General features: G+C 52.2%; 3 non-coding genes across 3 annotated transcripts; all 3 read right to left on the bottom strand.

Moving 5' to 3' along the window:
- Positions 1-9,678: 9,678 nt before the first annotated feature.
- Positions 9,679-9,750, bottom strand: TRNAA-UGC. The gene has a single exon. It is a non-coding gene; the product is annotated as a tRNA-Ala (tRNA).
- Positions 9,751-11,347: 1,597 nt separating this feature from the next.
- TRNAE-CUC lies at positions 11,348-11,419 on the bottom strand. The gene has a single exon. It is a non-coding gene; the product is annotated as a tRNA-Glu (tRNA).
- A 5,090-nt stretch (positions 11,420-16,509) lies between these two features.
- Positions 16,510-16,591, bottom strand: TRNAS-UGA. The gene has a single exon. It is a non-coding gene; the product is annotated as a tRNA-Ser (tRNA).
- Between the last annotated feature and the right edge of the window lie 275 nt (positions 16,592-16,866).

Here is a 16,866-nt window from a genome sequence, read left to right as displayed (position 1 = left end):
CATAGCCAGAGCAGGCAATCGTCAAGTGATCTATCCCTGCGTTGTCTTCTGAAGTTTGGTGCTTGTTTCAGGGGCTAACTCTCAGCCCAGACAAACTCCAGGGAGGGAGCGTTGGTGTTTGTGCCGAGGAGCGTGGCTGGGACTCGGACCCCCTTCCCCAGCTCTTGGTAGTGCCCCGCCCCCGTTTCAGGCTGTGTTCTGCTTAAGGCCACAGAGCCCTTGCCTTTTTTTGCCCGGTGCCTGAGAGTCAGGCCAGCTGCGGGGAATTAGCTCAAGCGGCAGAGCGCTCGCTTTGCATGCGAGAGGTAGTGGGGGGCGATGCCCGCATTCTCCGAGCCTGTCGACTAAGGGCTCCTGATGAGCGTGGTGGACGGGAGAGTCGGCCATCTGACGTTTGGCCTTGCTGCCCGTAGCAGAACGGCCGAAAAATCAAAAGCCATCCTCCCCAGGCCCACAGCCACCCAGGGGCTCCTCTGCACCATCTTGCCTGAGCGGGTGGAAGTGGAGCCTGGAACTGAGCTGATGTGCTGAGGGTTATTTGCACTGTGCGCTTCACATGGAGGTAAAAACACGGGGCACAGAACTTTGAGCACAACCCTCGTCGTGAGGAATGGTGGGGTGGGGCTGCATCAAGAGAGACCGGCTCTCCCTGGCGGGGCTGCAGCGGCTCTTCACAGGGGCAGTCCCACTGCCAATTGGTACCAGAGTTTTGAAAGCCTCCTTTCCTGGGCTGGCTCCCCTCTCCCTAGGGGGAACTGGTGGCCCCAAACTTCCCAGATACCATCATAGTGATGCCAACCTGAGCACAGACACCTGCTCAGCACCCCGGGGTGCAGCCCTGAACTCTGGCAATCAGCTACGCTCAGCTGCCCACCCAACAAGCGTTACACGCAGGAGCCTTCGTGCCCCGCGTGTTGAGGTCCCTCCCAGCGCCAGCTTTAAACTCCGCTGCTCAGTTCTAAGCTTTGGCCACACGGGGGCAGCCTGGAGCTCAGCCAACACCTCCCGGTGCTGGTTGCGTTTCCCGCTCCTCGTGGCAGGTTCACACCCCGCAGGCAGATCTCTGAATCGGAACCGAACCGTTCCCCATGGTGTCTGTCAGGCGCAAGGAGAAACCAGGGAAATGTTTTCATGGCGTTTAAGGGCAGAAGGGGCCATTAGCTCAGCTAGTCTGACCCCCGAATAACACAGAATTACACAATGACACGTATTGATCCCACAGACCTTAGATAGATCAAAGCGTTTCAGCCCTCAGGAAGGAGGCTAAACTGGGTGCCAGAGGCAGAGAACAAGGGGCCCCCAAGGCAATGGCAGGGAACTGACGAGGTGAAATATGCCCAGATGATCCCAGCAGGTGACCCACCCCCATGCCGCAGAGGTGGGAGTCCCTGTTCCTCCTGCCCTTAAGAATCTCTGGTGGTAAGTGGGTCCCCCCAGTTCCCCAGATAAGAATCCTCCGTGTGGTTTCCCTGGCTTCACCTCCAAATAAGAACATTGTGTGGAGGGAGTGGGAGGAAGGTTGTCTGGCAGATCTGTAAAGGGGGACTGTGTCTCCCTGTCTGGCCCAGGCTCCTTGGAGGAAGTGATCTCAGTGTGTCTGGCTGTCTCCATTCCTTCCACCCATAAGAATCCCTGGTGTGTGGGTGCACCCTAGACCATTAAGGATCTCGGGTGGGTGGGTGTCTCTCTCCCCCTAGTCAGGATCTCTGGGGCGTGGCTGTATAAAAAGAGACTTTCACTCACCCAGGCTGGGCTGCCATCATGGAACAGACCAGGTCCTTCTGTGGAGGGTTTGCGTTCCTCCAAGGTGTGTGTGGGTGTCCCTGGTCCTTCAACCCTTAACAATCCCTGGTGCGTGGGTGCGCTGGGCCCCATTACAATCCCCTCTGTCTTACCTCCCATGAGGGATCCAGTGGATGTGGGTGTTCTCCATGCTACTGGGGGTGTCTGGTGCCCCTGTCCCTCCGGGTTAACAGTGGAGTGTGTGGGTGTCCCCCCGCACGTTAAGGATCCGTGTTGTGCGGATGCCCCCGTTCTTCTCATTAAGAATGGTGCAATGGAGCATATGGGTGTGTCCCCCACCCCATGAACTAGCTCCCATGTTCCGCTGCCCCCATCCAGTCTCTGTGGGTGTTGCTGTTCCTCTTTTCAAGATCTGTGTTGCTTGGGTGTGTCTCTCCCCCCAATTCAGAATCCCCAGCGTGTGGGTGCTCCCATCTCCCCCTCCAGGCTCTGCGGGGGGGTGTCTGTATAAAAAGAGACATGTCTCACTGTCTTGCCCAGGCTATGCCGCAGGGGCTATTCACAGGCGTGATCCAACTACTGACCGGCACAGGAGTTTTGACCTGCTCTGTTTCCAACCTGGGCCAGTTCACCACTTCTTAGGCAACCTGTGGACCCCAAGCTTCCCTGGGATCACCATATTGATGCTGAATTTAGTGTGGACACCCGATCGGCACAGCCCCCTGCAGCCCAGAACTCCTGAGCTCAAGCGATCCGCCAGCCTCAGCCTCCCCAGGAGCTGGGATCACAGGCACCAGCCACGGAGCCCGGCTTGTTTCACAACCTGGCAGCTGGAGCTTTAAAATCTGCTTGTGAGCTCTGTGCCTTGGCCAGACGGGGACAGCCTGGAACTGGGAAATGCTCCTTCTCCCCCAACCCCAATCTCATGTCGAGCTGCAGGCACCGCTGTCCTCCCAGGTAAGATCCCGGATGTTTCGGTGCCCCCTTCCCCCGCCCAGGTGTCCGGGTACCTCTGCCCCCCATACAGAATCCTGGATGTGTTGGTGTCCGTCCCTCTGCAGAGGATCCCAGAGTGTGGATGCCCTTGTCCCCCCCTACAAAATCCTGGGTGTGTGGGTGCCACTCTCCCCCCCAGTAGATCTCTGGTGGGTGGGTCCCCAGGGTGTGAGTGCTCCCATCCCCCGATACAGGCTGGGCGGGGGGTAATAACTGACTCTCCCTGTCCTGCCCAGGCGGTGCTACAGCAGCTGTTCACAGGGGCAGCAACCCCACTGTCACCCTGCAGCTTTAACCTGCTCCAGGGGTGACCTGCTTCACCCTCCTTTGGGAGCCCGGGGACCCCAAACTGCCCAGAATCACCTGATTGATGCCGAGCTTAGCACAGACACCGGCTCAGCCTGGCAGGGAGCTGCCCTGAGCCCTGACAATCAGCTTCCCTCCGCCTCCTGCTGCACAGCGAGGGTCCCACGCGAGAGGCTTCGTGCCCAGTTTGCTCAGGAGCGTCCCAGGCTCCAGCTGTAAACTCTGCTGGTCAGTTCTAACCTTTGGCCACACGGGGGCAGCACTAACGGTCCCATCTAAACGCTGTTTGCGTTTGGCCCTTCGGATCGCAGATTGTAACCCGCGGGCAGATCTCTGAGCGCAGCCAAATCCCTCCCCAAACTGAACATTGAAGCAGAAGCTCCCATTGGTAAGATCAGGATTTTTGCCTTTAAAAACAAGGGAAATGTCTCCAGCGAGAGACTGAAGAAGCTCAATTGATTTCATTGACTCCATGAATGTTCCTCTGTGTCCCCCTAAGAGTCATGCCCCACTTTTTGGGGACCACTGAACCCTACTCGCTAAGCAGGGGCTAGTGATGCCAAAGCCCAGGGAAAGGGAGAACAAGTGCGGGGCCCCCAGCACTGGAGCCATGTGAAGGGGCTGCAGGAGAGGGGCAATGGCTGGTGGCCCAGGAAGTTAAGGGCAAAGGGGGCACAGGAGGGGGCAGGAGTTAGGGGTGAAGGAGGAGCAAGGGTTGGGAGTGCAGGAGCTAGCGGTAAAGGGGGAGTGGGGATCGTCCAGGGGCAATGGGGAAATGCCAAAGTACAAGCTTTGCCCAGGGCACCATTTTCCCTAATGCTGGTCTGAGCAAACAATTGGAAATGACCCTTCAGTGAGACCAGAACCATAGTGTAGAAAAGCCTCTTTGTTAAGTGGTGGTGGCTGAGGGCTTAGGGAGATGGGTTAGAAAACAACAGGCGTCTTTCTGTGGAGGTTTGATTCTTGCCTGCTGGGCAAGGCTGGTGTGTGGTGTCTCCATGGCTGCACTTTCAGTGTCTGATCTGCCACAGAGAGCCAAGTCTAGACATATTCAGAGGCTCTATGCCAGGGTTTCTCAAACTTCCTTTCACTGCAACCCCTTTCTACCAAAAAAAACCAAAGGGTTTCTACGTGACCCTAGAAAGAAGCACCTCTACACTGATCACAGGCAGAGGAGACAAAGCCTGAGCCCTGTCGCAGTTGGGAGAGGGCAAAACCAGAGCTTGAGGGATTCAGCCCTGGGTGGTGGGGCTCAGACTTTTGGTTTCAGCCCCAGGCCCCAACAAGTCTAATGGCAGCCCTGGCAACCCCATTAAAACAGGGTCACATCCCACTTTGGGGTCCTGACTCACAGCTTGAGAACCACTGCTCTATGCTGAGGGGAGAGAGTTTTCCTGTGGGTGTAGTTAATCCACTTCCCAAGAGGTGGCAGCTATGTCAGTGGGAGAAGCTATATCGGTGGGTGCGCAAGCTGTGGTGTTTGCCACATTTAAGAAGTTTAATCAAACCCCATTTTTAAAACCACCTGTGGTCTGGGAAAGGCAAAGGACCTCAATGAATCAGGGTTTGTCCTTCAAAGTCCTAGACATCACAATTCCATACTCTTAGTGTCATGGGGATATTGCTCAGTGTTAGAGTGCTTGACTGCAGTTCAAGTAGTCCTTAGTTCAAACCCCAGTGTTCTCTTATAACCTTCTTTCTTTTATTTAAAAAAAGGAAAACATTTTCATTTCCATTCTCCATTATGTTCAGGGGCTCCTCTATACAGGAGTCCTTGATATCAATGTAAACACTCAACATTTTGCTGTCCAAATGCATAAAAACCTAGCAAAGCTGTCCATCAGCTGAAATCAGTTCCAATCCTCTAAGTGTCTAGTTTATGTTTTCATCAGTTAAACAAAGGTATCACACGAATGTACATTTGCAGATCCCTCTTCTCCAGGAGCTATGTTGTGCAGAAGAACAAGAACCACATCCAGTTGCAGTTCAGGAGTCTGATGACCAAAGAGCCATGAAGTGTTCTGAGGGCTGGAGAAAAATGCCTTCTAGGGAGCTATTGAACGAGCTCAACCTGTTTAGCTTATCAAAAGAAGATGAAATGTGACTTCATTGAAGTGTTGAAGGGCCTGAATGGAGACAAAAGATTGGGCATTAAAGGGCTTTTTAATCGACGAGAGAAAGGCATAACAAGACCCAGTGGCTGGAAGGTGAAAAGAGACAAATTCATATTAGAAATAAGACACAAATATTCAACAGCGAGGATGAGTCACCACAGGAACAAGCTACCAAGGAAAGTGATGGATTCACCATCTCCTGATGTCATCTAATGGAGACTAGATGCTTTTCTGGAATGTGTTTGCCCCAAAAGTAGCTCTGGTGTCATACAGGAGGCCTGTGATATGCAGGGGGTCAGATTAGATGCTCTAGTGGTCTCTTCTGGCCATAAAGTCGACTAATTTCTGAAAAACTGAGTATAGCATTGGGAGCAGCATCTGATGTTTTCCTATCAAGCCGGCTTCCTTCCTAGAACGAACGCTCCTTGAGTGGGGTGATCCACAGGGAGTAGCTCAAACCTCCAAAGTGCCTGGCCAGGGGCAGGACATTGGCACAGCTAGGGAGGGGTGTGCCAGTGACATCACAAAGGCTTTTTGCAGGACCTCAGACTATTGGTCAAAGGTGGTGGGGAGGTGGTGACCTCACAGAGAGATGCTGACATCAGCCAGGCAGGACAGGGGCGAGGGGCCAGGGAAACCTCAGAGACCCCTGTGGCTTTGCTTCAGCAAGTCTCCTTCTCCAGGTCTCTCTTTGAGGACTGAGAGAGTATTCGGTTCACGTACGTGAGTGCCAGAAGGAACCTCTTTCGAGTTTTCTCCTTCCCTTTTCCTGATTTTACTAGAAAACAGCCATCCCTGTTTAGAAGGTAAGAGCCTCCTCGAGGTTTGAAACCTGTTCAGTCTGATCCATCTGGTGACCGTTGAATTCTAGGCATGGAAAACACGAGCTTAAGGAGGCAGAATTTTATTGCGCACCTGGGATTTTGTCCCTTAGAATCACTGGCGTCATTAGGGTTTGTCCTTTTGGTTTCACCTTTTCCTCCATCCATCCTTCCCTCCTTTCTCTTTGTCTCTTGCTTCTTTTGTCCTTTCTCCTGTTCCCCTCCCAACACCAGGAGGGGTGTGCGTATCTGTCTCAGGGGAATGCTCTGCAGCTCCCACTGTGGGAGGTCCACCTGAAAGTGTGGGGCTGAAATAGTGCTCAGGCAGTGTTCCCCACCAGTGACCTGGGCCATCCTTTGGGCGAGAACCCTCAGCCTCCCGTCCTCAGTCTCTACCCTGATTGGCTGAGCAGGGGGTTATTGACAGGGAGGAGACTCAGGTCCTTGTTGTTCTCTTTTAAGCCCAAGGAAATAAGTCATAACCAGTCATATGTTTGATGGATTTTGCTGCTTCTCTGCATTAATTGTCTCTGAGCAGTTCATGATTCTATCTAACATTGCAGTTCTCCTCAAATACTTGCTGAATATTTATTGTGCACTGTTGTTGGTCTGGAGCTCATCTGAGAACACTTTATTCAGGTCATTCAGTGTCTGAAATTCAAGATCCGATGGTCAGTTTGAAAATCAGGGCTCTTGGGTCCTATTCCCAACTCTGCCACTGGCTGGCTGATAATAATGATCCGCTCCTACCTACCTCACGGTGGGTGGGGATCCATTGGAGAGTGTCACTAGGAGTAGTGCATAATATGAGGTGTCCTATCACATTTACTCCGAGCAGATTATGACTTAATAGAATAGCTGAAATAGTCTATTTGATTTGTATTTTTTTATTTTGAAATTGTTAAGAGCAGCAATTACTTAGCTCAGACTGAAGCATCTTATCTAATGTTTGAGATCTAAGTGTCTCCTCTTTGTGTGAGAGGAGACAATTTAACACACTGTGACAAACAGGAGATGCTTTTGTTTTGCAACAAAATATTTGTGCAAAGAACTTTCATCCCACTTGTTTTGATTTCGAGAAACAAACTGGTTTAGTCTGAAGGGGATTTTCTGACAGAAATGGTTTCAATGAAATTTCCCCACCAACTCGATTCCTGGGCTCTATCCCTTTCTCTGGGTTTTTTTTGTCCATTAGAACAGGAGTCAGGACTGTTGGCTTCTCTTTCTGGCTCTGCCACCACCTTGCTGTGTAGGCCCTTGGGAAGGTCACTTCCCTTCTTTGTACTTCAGGCGTCTCCCCATCTGTCCAATGAGAACAGGGACAGTTCTCGAACTCTGGGGAGTCATTTTCAGCCGGGCCCCGGCAGGGATAACTAAAAATTTATATAGATATATATATGTATATATATAAAAAGGCTTTCATTCCTTAGGAACCGGTTCCCTATAAAAAGTTCTGATTTAAGGGATGTGCCACAGTATGTATTTTTTGTACCAATAGCGTTACCATGCATCCGTATTTTCCCAGGAGGAATTTTTAAATTTTTAAATTTTAAAAATTCCTCCCAGACAGTGATTTAAGAACCAAAAAGCCTGACATGTCCAGGAAAATACGGGTGTATGTTAACCCTACCTAAAGTTCTTTTTTAAAAAGATGGGCCTGAACTAGAAACGAATTCCGTTTTACATGTGTGGGTCCCTGCCACTCCCTGGGGCTGTGCTAGTGTGACCAGATGTCCTGATTTTATAGGGACAGTCCCAATTTTTGGGACTTTTTCTTATATAGGATCCTAATAACCCCCACCCCCGTCCCGATTTTTCACACTTGCTGTCTGGTCACCCTACGGTGTGCACATGTGTGGGTCCCAGCTGCTCCCTGCCCCCCCCTCATTGAAGCAGTGTGCAGGGTTACTGCCCTGGGAACTGCAGGCACCAGTGGACATGGGGCTGGTTGGAGGCAGGGCAGGGGCTGACTGGAGGTAGGGTCTGGCTGCAGGCAGGGCAAGGGGTGCGGGGCTGGCTGGAGATGGGGTGTGTGGGGCTGGCAGGCTTCAGGCAGGACCGCAGGGGCATGCAGCAGGGGTTGGCAGGGCTGGAGACAGAGGAGTGCGGGACTGGCTGGCTTCAGGCAGGGGGGTGCAGCAGGGGTTGGCTGGAGACAGGGCAGGAGGTGCGGGGCTGGCTGCAGGAGGTGTGGGGCTGGCTGCAGGCAGGGCAGGAGTTGCAGGGCCGGTGGTGTAGGGCTGGTGCGGGCAGGGGGGTGTGGGGAGCTGGCTAGCTTCAGGCAGGGCCGCAGGGGGTACGACAGGGGTTGGCTGGAGACAGGGCACGGGGTGCAGGGCTGGCTGCAGGAGGTGCAGGGCTGGCTGGAGACAGGGGCTGGCTGGAGGCAGGGCAGGGGGTGCGGGGCTGGCTGGAGATGGGCTGGCTGCAGGCAGGGGGTGTGGGGCTGGCTGGAGGCAGGGGCTGGTGCAGGCAGGGCAGGGGGTGCAGGTACAGAGGGTACAGCCCACCCTGTACAGTAAGTGCCCCCTCCTCCCTCCGACAGCACCGGGGTAGCAGCAGCAGCCTGGGGCTTGGGGGCTATTTAAATGGCCCGGGGCTCACCTGCTTCCACCGCCCTGGCCCTGTAAATAGCTGAGGGAGCCCTGGGGAAGCGGGGGGGGCTCTGGGGGCTATTTAAAGGGCCGGGGCGGTAGAAGCAATGGGAACCCTGGAGTTTTTAAATAGCCCCCAGCGCCCCGCAGCCCTACCCCAGCCCTACCCCAGCCCCTGCTGGGAGCCCCAGGCCCTTTAAATTGCCCCCTGAGGAAGCCGGGCCACCCCAGTGCGGCGAACCGGCTCTTACTGGTAAACGGTACCGGGGCTTGGGCACGGGGCCCTCTCAGGCGTGGGGACCAATTCAGGGGAATCAGGAGAATTGGCCTAAAGCTGGTCCTGAGTGGGGGTGGGGGTGGGGTGGGGCAGGACTTGGTCCCATTCTGGGCACCACCAAAAATTATACAAACCTGCCGCCCCCGTCCAGCCCAACCTTCTGCTGATGCACCTCAGTCCACACCCGTGCAGGGTTTGAAGCTTCCATTGCTTAAATTCCAGGACACTGAGGGATTTCAGCTCCCATTTGCCCAGAGGAAGCTTTCACCCCACTCCCAGCCAGGTTCTTGGCCATGGGATCACTGTAGGGGGCTGGGTCCCGCTGGGTCTTTTCTCTCTCTGTGACAGGCCAGGGTGCAATAACTGGGGCATCTGAGCACCCAGGACCTTCTGTGGGGCTGCCATTCCCCTTCCCCTTCTGTGGTCTCATCAGTCATTGACTCCAGCCTTTTTTCTGTCCATCGTCAGCACCATCCCAAGCAAGCTGCACTCGCCTCAAAAAGACAGTGCCCCCTGGTGGGTGTAAATCACTGACCTCTCTCCTCTCTGAGCACTGACTGCCCCTCTGTTTCCTGGCCTCTCAGTCTGTGCAGATGGGACCTTTCCCTCCCGTGCTGGAGGATTCTCCCTTCCCATCTACCCTTGTCCCAAGCAGCACAGCAGGTGGGAATCTTACATGTACTGAGGTGACTTAGGAGCAGAAACCCCCCCAGACCTTCCATGCAATTGGCACTTGCCCCTCACTGAGCAGGATTAAAACTCCTGCAGGGAGATTGCTGGGCCACATCCCCTCTGGGCATGAGCAAAGCAGCAGGGTGAAAAGAACCTAGAGATGCTGGGGATTGAACCCAGGGCCTCATACATGCAAAGCATGTGCTCTACCACTGAGCTACATCCCCAGATAGTCTTTGCTTGCTATGGGTTATACCAGGGGTAGGCAACCTATGGCACGTGTGCCGAAGGTGGCACACGAGCTGATTTTCAGTGGCACTCACAATGCCCAGGTCCTGGCCACCAGTCTTGGGGGCTCTGCATTTTAATTTAATTTTAAATGAAGCTTCTTAAACATTTTAAAAAACCTTATTTACTTTACATACAACAATAGGGGTTATATATTATAGACTTATAGAAAGAGACCTTCTAAAAACATTAAAATGTATTACTGGCATGCGGAACCTTGAATTAGAGTGAATAAATGAAGACTCGGCACAGCACTTCTGAAAGGTTGCCGACCCCTGGGTTACACTCAGAGCCCTCTTGTTTCCAGAGCACCCAGTGGCCTAAGAGCAGCATGGGGGACACATTCCCTGCTCTGAGGGCCAAACCTGCTGTCCTGGAGATTGCTGGTTCTTAGGGTCACTTTGCAGCAGGGCCAGATTCTATGTGTGGGGCAGAGAGAGTGGGTGCCCTGGGCTCAGGGTGCAGAGATACACTCAGGCCTCTCCCCTGCATTGGGTGGGGGGTGCTGCCACCCCCTGCTGGAAGGTAATGGGAGGGGAGGGGCACTGTGAGTCACTCAACACCTGACCTTGGTGGCAGAAGTGCTGTGGGGAGCTCCAGGTGTTTCTAGGATCTGCTTTTTCCACCTGCCTGTGAAGTCCAGCTTTCCCCAGCACATTCACTGCGGTGCAATTGGGTCACTGTTTCCATGGCTGAGCAGCAAAGAATTTCTCCCAGTTTCCCTTCTATTGGCCGCAGGATTAACCTGTGTCAGTGATTAATGAGGTGGATCTAGTTGTAGATTGTTATTCATTCCCCACCTTGACAATTCACACAGTCCCTTTCCCATGCAGATTCCCAGCACCTCGGTGATCCTGGTAGCAGGAGTTGGGTCCTGAGACTTTCACGGTTCTTTCCCCCTCCCTGCAGTGAACTCAGCTTTTCCCCCATCCCAGACAATCCATGAAATAACAACAGGGGCATAAAGAAAGAGGGGAGGGAACATCTCACAGCCAGGGCTGGATGTGCCCAGGGCCCCCTGCTTGTCCATTGTTTCCATGGAATTTGGCCCCCTGCTTTGCACAAGGGACAGAGAAAGATCTTGCTGTTCCTGTGTCTGTGCAAGGAAAATTGTGCTTCTGTATGAAAGAGAGGCCAGAAATGGCCCCATGATGGGACAATATCCTCAGGATTAAGACCTAAGGACTCAGGCTGAGAACTGATAGAACACCACTCATCTGGGATTTAACAAATTGTCTTTCATGGAGCAGGGCCAGTTCCAGTGTTTTTGGCACCCCAAGCGGAAAAAAAAAATAAAAAAGCTGCAATCAATGGCAGCTCCACCACTGCCACTTTTGAGAGGGACTGAGAGGGCCGAATTGTCGCTGAAGCCTCCCCCTTTCCATTGACCAGCCCAGGGACCTGCTTGCTGCGCTGGTGCCTGGAGCCAGCCCTGCCATGAAGACGCTGGGAAGATGGGGGAATCAGGAAAATACCATGGATTTGTTTACATTGCAAATGAAGAATAATTGAAGCTTTTCTGGTTTAAAGTCACTTTTCCCTGACTGGGAATTGAACCCAGGCCTTGGCAGTGAGAGTGCCAAAACCTAACCCCTAGACCACCAGGGAGATGATGATATGGCTTTTCTTCTCACTTATACTACACTTTCTTAGGCTATTTTCTAGCCACTTTCTGAAACTGTTCCACTGTCCACTCCCTGAGGGGCTAAGAGCAGAGAACCCCTGTGCTCAGGGTCATAACCTGAGACCAACCCAAGTCACTGAAACAAACTCAAATGATGCTTCCTCCAGCAGGATCACAGAGCAATACAAAAAAACCCCATGAGGAACAATCCTCCTCTGCCTTCATTTACCCCATCGCAACCCTCTCAGCAGCCGACTCTTGCAGGAAGGACACTGAGCTGATAGGAGCTCTGGCACAGAGACCAAGGGAAGGGTGTTGCTCCCCCTGGGTGTGAGCTGATTACATTCTGACTCTGTGTAACAGGGCTCTGAGCTTTGCCATCTTCTGCGTTCTGAGTGCTGAGCCCCCCGGACCCTTCTGCTGGGAACATGGGGATTGTACAACAGCTGCAAGCCCTTTTCCCATCTCCTTGTCCTCCTCAGCTTCCACAGACCTTCCCCACAAATGGTTCTGTCAGGCCCTGGAGGGATCTAAGGACCTGCAGGTTTCCCTCACCCACCTCTTAAGGCAAACAGTGATTCCCTTCTCTGACACTCCTGGGCCTGGGCTTCTTTTGAGTTTTTCCCTAGGGGGCCTGACTCCCTGTGAAAATGTGTGTGTGGCATGTGGGGAACTCAGACTCTCCCCCACTAGATGAGTCCAACAGCACCTCCCCTTGGTGGGAGATTCCTAAATTCCACCCTCCCACCCTGGTTACTCTGACCAGCTGATGGCGGCAGCATGCTAAATCAACCCCAGCTCTCTGGTCTAGAAAGCAGCATCTAACCAGCCTTGTGACAGCTCTGGTTTGCTCGCTGGAGACATAATGAACCAGGAAAGAAGGCAAATGTCAGACAGGGAACCTCAGCTCACAAATAAACACTCTCAGGCTCCTTCTACACTGCGACTGGGCAGTTGACTGACTTTAAATCTAGCTAGCTCAGTTGGTAGAGCATGATGCTCTTAATCCCACCATCATAAATCCAAGCCCCATGGTGGGTGGTAGCAACAGCCCTTAGGTGTCACTCTTCTGCTAATAGTGACAGAACAAAATGAAACAAACTCTCCATGCTCTTCGGCAGGTCATGTTTCCTCCTCTCTCTGAGCTTCAGTAAAACATGAAGAGAGACCAAACTGACATTTGCACCCTCCGTTAAGAGAGGAATTTCTCCTCTTCCATTCTACCCCAGGCAAGAAGAGCGGATAATAACCATTTAACAGATGATTGCAGAGAGAAAAGTTTGGTCTTTATAAATAGGACGATGATCCATTGTTCTCCACGTCCACTGACGGTAGGACAAGAAGTAATGGGCTTAATCTGCAGCCAGGGAGATTCACGTTAGATGTTGGTAACAGCTTTCTAACTCTGAGTGTAGTTAAGCTCTGGTATAGGCTCCCAAGGGTGTCTGTGGAGTCTCTGTCCTCAGAGGTTTTTAAGAACAGGTTGAACAAACCTCTGTCAAGGATACTCTGCATATACTTGGTCCCATAGACAACCTGCTCTGGCTCTGGTTCCCTCCTTCTGCTCTCTGCCTGGGCCGGCTGCTGTGAGCAATTGACCCCACATGGCCCTGACGCATCGTCTCTGCTTGGCCCTGCCTCAGCAGAGAGGGCTGGATTTCATGACCTCTCCAGGGCCCTTGCAGCCGTACAGCTCTGTAATTCGATGCCATCGCAATATAATATAAACAACAACAAAAGTGGAAACACCCCAATCTAACATCTAACAATTCAGCGTGAACTGACATTCCACAGCACAAAGTGACAATACGTAGGAGTGCAAAGCCCGACGATTCAGCACCATGCAAATGAACGCCCCATGGAGCAAAATGACGCACTGCAAAAGAGCTCAGCTCAAACCGACTCAACACAAGGCAGAGCAAAAACAATACAGCACGAAACAATGCGTCAGAGTGCAAAGTGACACTGTGCAAAACAGCTCAGCGTGGAACAACGACACAGCACAAACCCACACAATAGAATCCTATAGAAAGGTAGGGCAGGGAAGGACCCCGAGAGTCAGGGCCAAGTATCCCTAGGCCACCCCGACAGGTGTTTGAAGAACAGGGAAACAAAGGGCACCACGAACGTATGTTTTTTGGATGAGCCAAGAAAAGGGAGTAGCATTGTCCCCCTCAGGCAGCCCCTGTTCAGTTCCAGGTCAGAAAGCAAAATTCTTCTGCAAGAATATCCAAAATATATTGTGTTTCACTTCACTTCATAAGTACAGTTGTGTGGCAATTAAATGATGACCCTAAAGTTTCATAAAAGTGTGGGAAATACGGACGTATCTGAGAAAATGGCTTGGAATGAAGGAAGACAAAAAATTGATCGGTTGAGAGAACAAGCCCTGTTTCCCCCTGTCTGGAGCTTCTCTCACAACTACTGGAATAGAAAAGCTAAGCAAATGGGGTTCTATTGTTGCACAGGAGATTGAAGTGAGGCCATTTTCTCCGGATAGAATTAATGGTAATGTCAGGAGTGGGATGTGAAACCACATCTCTATGCAGAGACCAGAACACACAAGGGATTGGAAAAAAAAGAGTCTTATAACTAGCACTTTAGACCAGTCCACCATCCTGATACTACAAAGAATATGACTTATGAACCCTAGATTTCATTAATAGTTGATAAACTCTTTAGGGTGGTCGAGACAGCACATCTCTTTCAACTCCTAGAGACCTTCTACAGCACAGCTGATTTTTAGACACTCATCCGGACCTAAAGTTACACGTTTCCTGGAGCTCCATGAGTTCTGTGGTGTTGTAATGTCCCTGCTCACATTTTAAGTGAACAAAAGATGGTTGCTGGCATTCTCAGAGAGTAATGGTGAACCTCAAAATCCTGCTCTGTGGGCCAGACAATTAAGCAACCAGCACCCACAACCTTTACCATGATAGCATCCTGTCTGGGAACAAATCACAGGTCAATAGCTGGGGTGTGAAATCCTCATTTCTGTGTGGTTCTATCACTGTAGTCCACACTTTCCTATTGCTTGTCTGTATAATCTCTGTCTGGTTCTGTGACTGTTTCTGTCTGCTGTACAATTAATTTGTTGGGTGTAAACTAATTAAGGTGGTGGGGTATAATTGGTTAGATAAACATGCTACACTATGTTAGGGTTGGTTAGTTAAATTTCAGTAAAATGCTTGGTTAAGGTATAGCTAAGCAGAACTCCAGTTTTACTATATAGTCTGCAGTCAATCAGGAAGTAAGGGGGGGAATGGGAATGGGAATGGGGGTAGGGCAATTGGAATTATGTTTTGCTAAGGAGGTTAATAGGAACAGGGAATGGGAACAGGGACACAGGCAAGCCTCCGTGGTGTCAGAGCTGGGAAGGGGGATGCTGAGGAAGGAAATTGGAATCATTGCTTGCTGGAAGTTTACAATAAACATCTAATTGTTTGCACCTTTGAGCTTCGTGCATTGCTGCTCTCTGGTCACATGAGAAGGACCAGGGAATGGGAGGGTGATGGAATAAACCCTCTAAGAAGAACGTCTTACAGGGTGTGAAAACCCCCAGAACCAGTATAATTAAGCTGACCTAAGCCATGGTTAGACAGTGCTAAATAAAAGGAAAGATTGTTCTGCCAATGCAGCTATGGAAAACCCCTCCCCTCACTGTCTACTCCACAGTGCTACAGCAGTATTTTAAGTAAAGACAGCCTCAAAGTGAGACCAGACCTGGCTCCATGCCTGTGCTCCCAGAGAACAAGCCACCTCCTGCACAAAGAGGATGAAAAGACCTGCCAAAGCCCAGGATTGAACCAGGGACTTTTAAATCTTCATGCTAACACTCTCCCAACTGAACTACTTTGGCAGCTGTACGATAGTAGCTTGGCCTGCTGCTTCTCTGTCTGGGATGTTTTTGTCAGCAGTTGCACACAAAAAGGACAGGAAAACGAACGGCTGCTCCACACCCCCACCGGAGGAACCCGACGCACTTAGCTGTGGGGTGTAAGAAGTGGCTGTTGGCTGACAGGGCCTGTCCCCCAGGAGCTGGAACAGCAGCTACCGCCTCCCCCTCGGCTCCAGGCTGTGGGAAATGCTCATTGCCTGGCTGCATGGGCGGCTGCTGCTCCGTGCTCTGGAGAGCGTCTGTATTGCTCTGTCAACCCCCCGTCTTCACTGAGCCAGTCTGGTAAGGTCCCAAGTGCCCCCTCCGGCCTGGCAGCTGAGAGTCTGTGCAGACATCAACCCCCCTGCCAGCCCCACAGGCAGCAGCAGCGCCAGCCCCCCAGCACCACAGGGGCACTCAATGCACTTCCTGTGGGGAAATGGCTCCTTGGCGTCCAGCTGCTAGAGTGAGAGCCAGGAGAGAGCAGTGTCTGGCTCACCGTGGGGGAGAGAAGAGACCTGGTGAGTGCGGATCTCCCTCAGCCTCTCCCGCAAGGCTGGTCAGTTGTATTGTCACTATCATAGTCGGTGCTTCCCTTCAGGGCCGGCCCTAGAGGGATCCGGGGTCTGGGACAAATCCCCCCTTTCCTGCCCAGGCCCTGCCCCCACTCCACCCCTTCCCCCAAGCCTCCACCCCTGTCCCATCTCACCCCATTCCTCTCCCTCTCCCACGTCTTCCTGTCTCTGCTCCTCTCCCTCCATCCTGCACCCCACTGAACAGCTGATCACTGGCAAGTGGGAGGTGCTGAAGGGGAAGAGGAGGAGCTTGTCAGCAAGGCCTGTAGTTGAAGGGGGCGGGGAGATCTGGCTGCCAGTGGGTGCTGAGCACCTATTTTTTCTCTGTTGGTTCTGCAGCCCCGTAGCTCCCATGGAGTCGCTGACTCAGCTCCTTTCGCACTCTAGAGAGAGGAGCAGATCCAGGGCTATGGCTGATATATGGGGCACCAGGTGAGTGGCAGAGGCTTCAGGTGCTGAGAGTTTGCCTGACCCCTCAGGGACCCAGTGTGAGGGGGTGTCCCAGGGATCTCTATGAAAGGAGCAGAACAGGATTGACTTGGGGTGGGGAGAGAATTGAGAGTGTCTCAGGGGGTTGTACAGAGGTATTGGCTGGGTGAGAGACTGGCTAAAACACAGGCCTTGCTGTGAGCAGGATTTGAACCTGCACAGGGGAACCCTAATGGATTTCAACTCCAACCCCTTAACCACTCAGCCATCACAGCTGTGAGCACAAAATTGCCCCAATGCCAGAGAAACTGGTAAAGAATCACAATGCCCAGGTGTGAAATCATCTGAGCTACAGAATTCCCACCACAAACCTGGACCCGAAAGCACAGGGGGGATTGGGGGTTTGTTCTCTTTGCTTAGCCATGTGCAGTCGCACAGAGAGCGCGTTTAAAAGTCTCCCCTCCCACAGAGCGGGAAGGGGAAATGATTCTCAACTTGAAGCCTGACATAGGGTGACCAGACGTCCCGATTTTATCAGGACTGTCCCGAT

Source organism: Mauremys mutica, unplaced genomic scaffold (assembly GCF_020497125.1).
Source record: "Mauremys mutica isolate MM-2020 ecotype Southern unplaced genomic scaffold, ASM2049712v1 001448F_np12_obj, whole genome shotgun sequence".
In the NCBI taxonomy this organism is placed as follows: domain Eukaryota; kingdom Metazoa; phylum Chordata; order Testudines; family Geoemydidae; genus Mauremys; species Mauremys mutica.
Note: the sequence above shows the minus strand (reverse complement) of the source record. Positions and strands in the feature narration are given on the sequence as shown.